Below are 9,161 nucleotides of genomic sequence, written 5' to 3' on the forward strand. Positions count from 1 at the left end.
TCCCCTCCAAATAGAAACATAGAAACATAGAAAATAGGTGCAGGAGTAGGCTATTCGGCCCTTCGAGCCTGCACCGCCATTCAATATGATCATGGCTGATCATCTAACTCAGTATCCCATACCTGCATTCTCTCCATACCCCCTGATCCCTTTAGCCACAGGGCCACATCTAGCTCCCTCTTAAATATAGCCAATTAACTGGCCTCAACTACCTTCTGTGGCAGAGAATTCCACAGATTCACCACTCTCTGTGTAAAAAATGATTTTCTCATCTCGGTCCTAAAAGACTTCCCTCTTATCCTTAAACTGTGACCTCTTGTTCTGGACTTCCCCAACATCGGGAATAATCTTCCTGCATCTAGCCTGCCCAACCCCTTAAGAATTTTGTAAGTTTCTATAAGATCCCCCCTCAATCTTCTAAACTCTAGCGAGTTTTCATTGGTTATCATTACTTCATATTTGCTGAGCAAAATATTTGTCAATATTGTTAGCAATTAGTACAAGCCGGAAGACATGTTGTCTCTAGGTCAACAAAGGACCATAATTAGCATTCAAAACAGTTTTTTGGTTTACAAAAAGTGCCATGGGAAAGTGACATACTTGAACATTCAACCTGGATTATCCTTTGGTTAACCATTTTGTTCAGACCTAAATACATTACTGTTGTGTCAGTATACCATTAATTCACAGCAGCTGTAATGAGGACAACTTTCCAGGTTAAATAACTGGAGATGAAGAAACATAAAGCTTTCATGCTTTTAACTAAATAGTGGCAATGAAATGTACCAGTTGAGTCCAGAACCAGGGGCCACAGTTTTAGAATAAGGGGTAAGCCATTTAGAATGGAGACGAGGAAAAACTTTTTCTCACAGAGAGTTGTGAGTCATTGGAATTATCTGCCTCAGAGGGCAGTGGAGGCCGGTTCTCTGGATACTTTCAAGAAAGAGCAAGATAGGGCTCTTTAAGATAGCAGAGTCAGGGGATCTGGAGAGAAGGCAGGAACGGGATACTGATTGGGGATGATCAGCCATGATCACATTGAATGGCGATGCTGGCTCGAAGGGCCGAATGGCCTACTCCTGCACCTATTGTGTATTGTCTATTGTCTAATGACTTTTGTGATTGAACATGAAATGCAAATGCTCATTCCCAACAGTTGCATTTTGTCCTCATTTGGTGTCTGTTGCATAAAGTGTCACTGCCTACTCAGACCTTCTGAAAACAATTTTGGAAACAGAGCAAAAACTTACAAAAGTAGCACTGTAACGCTGCCGCACCCACTGAGTTTCTCCAACGTTTTTTGTCTACTTACAATTTTTCCAGCATCTGCAGTCCTTTCTTAAATGCTGTAATTTTTTTGACGCAATTCACGTGCTAAAATACAACCTGTAAGCCCCCACCAGGAACTGTTATCCCCATGCATATGGTTAAGAATCCATGCTTGAAGAACCCGCCATAAGGGTGCCCCATGTCAGTGACAGTAAAGTCTGCCATGGAGGTGAGGGAAAATATGTTGGAAGGGGAAAGCAACGCTCTTCTGCACTGACCCATTTAACACCAAAGTCATGAGTAGCCCCAAGCCACCGCAAGGTGGAAATTGATGAATGAGTCAACAAAGACACAGAATAGAACCAATTTGTACAAAGAAGATGTAATCAGAAAACACCACTGGTTTATTTCCCACACGGCTGACCAAAGGACATTGAGGTCGACAAAGGGTGTTTGCATGACAAAGATGTGATAGTGCAGTCCCTTTAAATGCCATCTCATTTCTGATCACAACATACTTCGCTCCAAGTTATTCAGTGAGTAAATGTAAAGATAGACACAAAAAGCTGGAGTAACTCAGCGGGACAGGCAGCATCTTTGGAGAGAAGGAATGGGTAACGTTTTGGGTCGAGACCCTTCTTCAGAATATGAAGGTCTTATTTTCTCTCAAATGCTCTAATTTCCACCAGCAGTGGATGAGATGTAAGCTACATGTCTTGTGATATCATGGTGTGTACGTTGATGCCAAGCAAATTAAAATTAACAATATCCACAAATAGATGCAGTTTCTAGACAAGTTACCCTGCATAATGTGGCTGACCCAATATGTGTGGGAGTGGAATCTCTTTGTTATGATAGGAGAAGATAAGGCTAAAATACTTCATTACATTATTTGCCTGCTGATGTCTGGACTGCAATTCATGATATCCAATTGATATGGTGAATTGCTTAATCACCATTTCCATTTAATAGCTTTATCTTTTTGCAGATATAAAAAACTTCCATAAGCCTTTAGCTAGTATCAGTTTATTGTTGACTGCCTATAAGTTCAGCACATCATTGTAAGAGATTTCCTTTTGATCTGTCACATTGTCCAGTCTAAATGATACATGACTGCAGTAAAGTTTTGGAACACATAAGTAAAAAGGTCAGCACAGTGGCACAGCGGTAGAACTGCAGCCTCACAGTGCCAGAGATCTAGGTTTGACCCTGTCATTGGGTGCTGTCTGTGCAGAGTTTGTACATTCTCCCTGTGACCGCATGGCTTTTCGCTGGGTGCTTTGGATTCCTCCCACATCCCAAAGACATATGGGTTTGTAGGTTAACTGGCTTCCATAAAATAACCCCTTGTGCGTAGGATACGATAGTGGGATAACATAAAAGTAGTGGACCGGTGATGAATGGTCGACGTGGTCTCGATGGGGAGCAGGGCAGCACAATATCATATGATACTGCACATTAGAGGGTAGATTCTTGAAACTTGTTCACTGGACCTTTAACGAAAACTAATAAAAACAGGATTAGGCATTTGTCCATTAGCCTATTTTGCCATTTAATAAGATCAATCTTTACCTCAAAGAAATTCTACAACTTGATTCTTAATGTCTTTTATATTCAAAAATGTATTGCACTGTCTTGAATATATTCAGAACTAAACATCTACAGCCTTCAGGAGTGGAGAATTTCAAAGATATACGGCTGACTCAAAAACATTTGTCATGTTGCATAGTCAAATAACCAATGTCTTATTCTGAGATGGTGCTACTTATTACAAGATTAACCAGGCTGGGGAATCAGCCTCACAGCAATCAATTGCATTTTAGTAAAATCATCTCTCGTTCTTCCCAACTTCTGTGATTCCTGGTAATCTTCTTCAATTTCTCACCCTCTGTATCCAGTGAACAAGCTTCGAGAATCTACCCTCTAATGTGTAGTATCATATGATATGGTGTGGTAGTAGAGTACACCCTTCCTGAAGTTAGGTGGATCAAAGCTCCACACCTTTCCACAAGTATGACTTTGCCACACCCTGCTGTATTCCAGTAAGACTTCCTCAATAACTAACAGGCAAAAGAAAAGCCAAAGGTTATATCTGCAACAGTTAGATTTCAATCGACCTTTAGCTATTTTAGCTTACAATGGGTTGCATCAATCAAATGTGACATGGAAAGTAAAAGAGAAGTAAAGTTAAAACTAATTGCACTCATGCACATTTTTCTTTTGGCTTGCAAGCTTTCCTTTGGTATACTTGAGTGGCTAAAAAGGAAAAATGTTGTACTATCATCCATTCCCATTCCAGTTCTTCGGAATGATAAGAGGAAATTATGTCATTGCCATCTGTAAAAACCTCAGAAAGGGGTGTTCCCGTTGTACGGTCTGGTTTCCCTCCAGTAACCACTATTATGACAATAAGATTATGGTGTCAAATGGGATGTAATCATTGGCTGGCAGGAAGATAATTTGGTTACAACCAGCAATGACAGGCAACGTGATGAGTCTCCACAGATTCCATAGAATGGTGCGCTTTATTTTGAAGGCTGTCAAATACAGAAGCAAAAGACATATCAGGGTATCAGCTTGACCAGCACAGCTTGTTGAAAGGTTCCTGGGCTACAATTTATCAAATAGAAATACTTCAGGCTCAGTTTTCAAAAACTTTTCTTTTTCCAAAGCATTTTTGTGAGTTAAAAATATTTTCACTTCATCGTTTCATGTGCCAGGAAACAGTGCTTACAATTAGAACTGCCACAAATGGACACGAGTTGAGTGTGGATAAATTAGGGCCATATTTATCAGGCTATTAAACTCTAGTTGGTTCCAAACTTCATAAAACCCAAGTGTATCAGATGTATTATAAAACATGTGCAATTGTAACTGCAAATTTCAGATGGTAAGATGGAGGCAGATTGATGAGAATCAAGTAACATTACCACTCTCTCCTCTCACAGGAATTAGATTTTCCTGGGCTTTTAAATAATATTACACAATTTTATTCAATCCCATTATAAATGGTTAAAATAATATTTCAGGGATCTTGATTAAAATACCATGTTGCCCCATTTATTTATTTATTTATTTAATTTAGAGATACAGCACAAACACAGGCCCTTCGCCCACATAGTCCACACCTAACAATGATCCCCGCACGTTAACATTACCCTACACACACTAGGGACAATTTATTTTACATTCAGAATCAAACCCGGGTCTCTGGCACTGTAAGGTAGCAACTCGACAGCTACACCACCTAAAGGTTATGGTAGGATGTCAGGTCAAGTTATTGAACTAGCAATTCAGATGCCTACATTAGAAATCCAGAGATGTGAGTTTAATTCATATCTAGGCAGCTTGGAAATTGATTTAAGTGAATTAAATAAATCTCTGAATGAAAAATATCTTGTGCCTCACTATCAAATGCAGATAATGTAAACATTATCATATTCCCATTTTGTGAACCTCTTTTATACAATTAGTTGCCCAATCTCCTACATAGTAAAGGAGGAAAAAGTGCTTAATAGACTGTCAAATGCTTTGAGATATAGAAGTGTAAGATTTCCTTTACATTTTCATATCCAACAGAAATGAGGCCAAATCAATAATGACAAACTAACCTATCCAGTGATAAATGGAAACAACAGGATCTCAGTTATTTTATTTCGTTTAGTTTACTTTAGAGATACACCGTGGAAACAGGCCCTTCAGCCCACCGAGTCCGCACTGACCAATGATCCTTGCATATTAACACAATGCTACATGTGATAATCCTTGCCAGATTGGAGTGGCTAGGACTTTAAAATGGGGTAAAAGCTTCAGGGCTGCTGGAAGATTTGGTCAATTTGGAATTGCTCTCTGCAGAACTGGGACAAGCTGCGGCGTGGTGCCAGTTTGTCTAGAGCCTATATCCAAGTTGCAGGAGAAGAATAAGAACATCTGCAGACCCTGTCAATTAGGTGCAACATGCATAGAATGGATTGGATTACTGCAAAGCAGCCATACACCATGTAAATAATGGTAAATAATGTTGCAGAGTTCTACTCTGCCACTTGTCTGGGTTTCTTGCAGATCAGGGTAAATGTTGTTAGGTTTGCTTCCTTGAGAAGCCCTGTTTGAATACAATGTATTCGCTGCTGTATTATTGGGTTAGGGAAATATTTGTTATGTATGGGGTTTACCGATATCTGTAATTCAATTGCAAAGAGACCACCTCCATGTGATTCGGCCCCTCGAGGTCTTGGAACCTATAAAAGTCCATTGCCACGAGGTCCCGCGTCAATCTTCTGGGAGAGCGCTTGGGACTGCGTAACTTTCTGGAGTGTCTCTGTTTGAGCGAGGCCTAGAGGGCTTGATCAGGCAGATAAGAGGATCGAACCCACGGTGGGATAGGTACAGTAGTTCAACTCTAATTGTGTTTTGCCAAAATAAAGATTAGTTGATCAAGTGCTTGATTCAGTGATTTTTGACTGAAACTACTGGGGGAAGCTTAGAATGAGCAATTTACACATGATCCCGGGACAATTTTCACTTATACCAAGCCAATAAACCTACAAACCTGTGCGTCTTTGGAGTGTGGGAGGAAACCAAAGATTTCGGGGAAAAACCACGTTATCACAGGGAGAACATACAAACTCCGTACAGACAGCACCAGTAGGTCCCTGGCGCTGCAAGCACTGTAAGGCAGTAACTCTTGCAGCACCTTGCCGCCCGATTATTAAGTTGTTCTTAATTCAGGCAGTCTTTCTGATGTCTGTGCTAATTTAAATATTTGCTATATTGTTCACTTCATTGGAATTAACTTAACATGAATTATTGCAGTGAATTCTGAGTTTATTTTGTTTTGTTTTTTTTGCATTCTGCTAATAAACAGAAATGAGTAATGGGTAGATACCATAAGCACTGTTAGAGGAAGTAGAGAAGGCAATATTTATTCACTGCTTTTACTAATAAAAGAATGTCATTTATTTTCAGTTCGGTAGTTGTCACCAAATCACTGTCATTCATGAGCTATGCTGCAATGACAAATGAATAAAGAGACAGACAAAATACAACAGAAAGAAATTCTAAGTTTGGGGATGAAACTCAGACAGGTGATTGAGCAGAGCAACTTGTGACTACAGTATAATTTCTCCTGAGGTTCATGTTATGAAAAGGAATCTGTTCTGCAGTGGAATTCCATTCCTACACCCCTACGTCTCAGCACTATTATATCTCTAAGTTGTGCCATCCAATTGGTCTATGGTGGGTTTAGATTTCATTATAGCACATGGCACATCCCTTACGTTAAATATTCCAAGATTGCAATTATGCACAATCATTCTCAGAAAAATTTACTGGGGTCAATCAAAATGGTAAGCTTTATAGTAAAGGTTGTGATCAGTTGGGCGACATTTATTGTTAATCATTCTGATACATTTTCTTCAATAGGGTATTAATGAAAGAATGACAAACTACAATTAGGGAATTTCCAGACAAATATTATGTATTATAGTTTGAGTGATTATCACGTAGTTTAAGAGGTTTGTTTTGTTAGTAGCTCACAGGATATAGACATTGTTGGCAAGAGAGTGATTGAACCAATTTCAAGACATGAAAGAGGAAGCAGGATGAAAGTGAAACTGTGGGTGATGCTGAAGGCTCTAGTAGAGGATAAGAACCAGCATGGACTGATTGGAGCATGTCATCCTGTGTTATTGCTCCCTAATGCTCTTGAATAGAATAGCAATTTCTCTATTCATGACTTCACACAAGGAAGGTAGATTTCCTTTCCTAAAACCATATGTGATTAGGACTTTTATGGAATAGTCCTGAATTTTATGCTCACCATTTAAGATTTTTTTTAAAGTTCCACATCAGTTAATTAACTGAATTTAAATTCCATATCTATGGGGGGATGTTTGGAATTTACATTTGAGGAATAGCATGTCCCAGTAGTAAGATCATTATGCTACCATATTTTACATCATGTGGTAAGTTATCGCAGTTTTATTTGGGAATAACATCGCAAAGTGCAGAGGTGGATACACAGGAGACTGCAGATACTGGAATCTGGAGCGATAAACAATCTGTTACAGAAACTCAGTGGTTGAGAAGCATCTGTGGAGGGAGATGGACAATAAATATTTTGCGTTAGTATCCTTTATTTTGACTGAAAGAGTAGTGCGGGATACCAGTATTAATGAGGTAAGGGGAGAATATGTTCAAAGAACAGGAGAGCAGTAGAAATCATGGAAGGGGAGCAGTAAAAGAGGGTCTCAATGAGATCCTGCTAAAGAGAGGAGGGCAATGTTCAAATGGATATAACTTGAAGAGACTTCACAGTGAAGTAGTAAAATAGAGACACAAAGACTTCAGAAGCTGTAATATGGAGCAACAAACAATGTGCTGGAGGAACTCAGCGGGTCGAGCAGCATCTGTAGAGGGAAATGGAAAACCTACATTTTGGGTCGGGTCCCATTATCTGAGCTCAAAAAGTAGCGGGGAGATAGCCAGTATAAAAAATGATCGCGTAGGGACTGGTGAGTAAATGTAGGGCATTTATTTTGTAGCTTAAGAAAAAAGATATTTTTCTTTGTCTAGAGATGTCAGTTTGTGAATTCGTATAGAAATTCCATTGGTGTCAAAAATGGCATTAAGGATTAAAAAATAATATTTATTGCATTGGACATAAAAGTTCAAGAGCCTTTCTGTGGTAACAAGATATAATAATATTAAAAAATATAATGGTGTAAAATATCTGACAATATATTCCTTCCATACTTCAATATCCCATCTTGAATGCCCTATTTCACAGTCTTTGAGCGGCACAGTGACACAGTTGTAGAGTTGCTGCCAATCAGCGCCAGAGACATGGGTTCGAACCTGACTACGGGTGCAATCTGTGTGGAGTTTGTACATTCTCTCCCTGACCGCGTGGATTTTCACCAGGAGCTCCGGAGGTACAGGTTTGTAGGTTTATAGACTTGGTATAGGTTAAAAACTATCTTACACTTGGTGTAGGATAGTGTTATTGTACGGTGATCGCTGATCTGCACGGACTCGGTGGGCCGAAGGGCCTGTTTCCTCGCTGCATCTCTAACTAAACTAAACTAAACAGTCATGTGTATATTATCAAATGTTTTGCATGTTGAAACATCAGGAAATGAAATGCAGATGATTCTTACACAAAATTTATACTTCTTTTGGCAAAGACATAGCCAACCAAGGATTGCATTTAGGGTGTAATTTGGGTAACATTCCAGCAAAAAGAATTCCCCAGCTGTCCAAATACTGTTGCAATAACCACCATTTAAGGCCACAAAATGCAAGTTTGAATATTTTTGCTATCACTTCAACAAATGTTCTTACCTGAAAATGTTTTGTTTTTTTAAACCCAACTATTAATCGCATCTTGTGGTAGGAATAATAAGAAGATGGAATACACACCAGAGAGCACAATTTTTCAAGGGATTCAAGATGAGAGAGATCTGAAGGTGTAAGTGCCAAGTTCAGTGAAAATGGTGGGGCAGGTTGAAAAAGCATTTGGGATCAAAGGTTTTATAGGTAGAGGCCTTGGGTAGAATAGTAAGGAAATAACGATGAACCATTATAAAATATTGGCATCACAACCTCTCCCTAAACATGAGGTCTTCGAGTTCTGGTAACACCCTTATAAATCTTCTCTGCACTCTTTCCAGTTTAACAACACCCTCCGTACAGCAGGGTGATCAAAAGTAAACTCAATACTTCAAGTGTGGCCTCACCAGCATCTTGTACAACTTATGGAATAAATGATATAGCACATATGGGGGACTGATCAGCCTCCTCCTGCTTTTATTTATGACATTCTTATTTTCATGGTCAAATTACACTTTTAACCAAAGGCTTGCATGTCTTGTGATCCTGGCTTACTAACCAGA

This window comes from Leucoraja erinacea, chromosome 7, assembly GCF_028641065.1.
Source record: "Leucoraja erinacea ecotype New England chromosome 7, Leri_hhj_1, whole genome shotgun sequence".
In the NCBI taxonomy this organism is placed as follows: domain Eukaryota; kingdom Metazoa; phylum Chordata; class Chondrichthyes; order Rajiformes; family Rajidae; genus Leucoraja; species Leucoraja erinaceus.